The following is a 1,875-nucleotide window of genomic DNA, read 5'->3' as shown; positions in this document are numbered from 1 at the left end:
GTTTAAACTCGGTATTTACAAATTCGGTTCCATTATCACTTCTAAAAATTTTAAGTTTGTGACCAGTTTGCTTCTCCGCCATTTGCTTAAATTCTACAAAGCATTTGAATACTTGCTTTTTACTTTTCAACGCATAAGCAAATACTTTCCTTGAGAAGTCATCAATGAAAGTTACAAAGTAACGACATCCACCAATTGATTGCGCATCAAGTTCACAAACATCTGAATGTACAAGTTCTAAAATATTTTTGGCTCTGGTGCCTTCTTTTCGGATTTAACTGATCATTTTTAAAGTCGATGTATTTCAAATGCCTTAACTTTTCAAAACTCATATGTCCTAAGCGACGGTGCCATAAACGCAGTTCACTTTCGCTTGTTAATTTTGGCACTTTGATGTTGGTGTCAACCAACAATGACTCACTTTTAGGCACGTCGAGCTTAAACATTCCATCAACTAAGCTCCCCGTTGCAATGATTGTTTTTTTGTTGTTAACAACATTGCAGCCGTGGTAAATAAAAACCACCTCGTTACCTTTCTCAACAATCTGACTTACAGAGATAAGATTAGCACAAATGCCTGGAACGTGTTGAACATTGCCTAGAATTATATCTTTTACTTGGCCATTGCATAAAATGTTTTGTGTGATATCGCCTGATTTTTCAACGGTCATCTTTTGGTTGTTTGCGTAAGTTATTTGATTCGTATTTGGTTCCAAAACGTTCTTCATTAACGTATCACTGTTTGTCATATGTGCGGTTGCACCGCTGTCGAAATACCAGTCACTTGACAATGATTTTTGTGCAATGAATGAAGAAAATAACACTACCTTCTCCGATTTTAACTTTGGGCATTGTTTCTTAAAATGGGGACCGCCACACTCGAAACACTTGACTTACATACCTTTATGTCGCTTGCTATTTTTGGCTAACCTTTTGCCTCGTACCGTAAGTGCCGTTTGGTTTCCACTCATTTCGAATTCTACTTCTTGCAATAAAATATTTTTAACATAATCGACGGTAATCACATTACCTTTTGTTTCAATGCTCATAACCATTGGTCTAAATTCTTCCGGTAGACCGCACAACATAATTTCGCCTGCAATTTGCTCGTCTAGTTTAAATCCAGCCGATTTAATTTTTGAGTGTAGTGACAAACATTGGGTCACATAGTTCTGCATGGATTTACAATCTTCCAGCTTCAGTGAAATCCACTGTTTGAGAAGGGTGACCTTTCGAACTATACCTTTGTCTTCAAAAGCTGATACCAGTGCATTCCAACCATCTTTTGCATATTCGCAGCCCTCCAAATGCGTGTACACACTCGAGTCGACCAAAAGAGTCAACTCGGCTAGAGTTTTTTCGTCTTTGGCCAAGTCATCTGTATTTGTGCTTGCCGTTACATCAGTTTCACAATATTTCCAAAGGCCTTTTGTAATTAAGTGGGCCTTTGCTCCGACTTTCCAAATAGCGAAATTTTCTCTACCTTTTAGGCGGTCAAACGGCAATTGTACATTCATGTTGCTCCAACAACTATTGAAAACTCCTAACCTCACCGAAGGTTTTTATGCCGACTTGCAGGAAAAATAAATAATCCTTATACAAAATTTCGCAGAAATAATGTGTTATTCGTAGAGCGCACAATTTAGAGGATCAAATATTCTAAAACTTGGATCGGATGGCCCATAACCTGTTAGGATGATCGCCGATAATATTAAACAAAACAATTGTTTACCGGTTGGCAGTTCGCAGAAAAGAGAAAGGAAAAATTTATTCAATTGACATTGTATTGACATAACGTGTTACAATTCATAGTGCACTAAGTGCGACAATTCATAGTGAAGTAAGTGCGACAACTCGGTGTTGCATTTAGTGCAA

This window comes from Rhagoletis pomonella, unplaced genomic scaffold, assembly GCF_013731165.1.
Source record: "Rhagoletis pomonella isolate Grant_MI unplaced genomic scaffold, Rhpom_1.0 Rhpom_scaffold_00002, whole genome shotgun sequence".
Lineage (NCBI taxonomy): Eukaryota > Metazoa > Arthropoda > Insecta > Diptera > Tephritidae > Rhagoletis > Rhagoletis pomonella.
The sequence above is the reverse complement of the archived record's forward strand: the minus strand, read 5'-3'. Positions refer to the sequence as shown.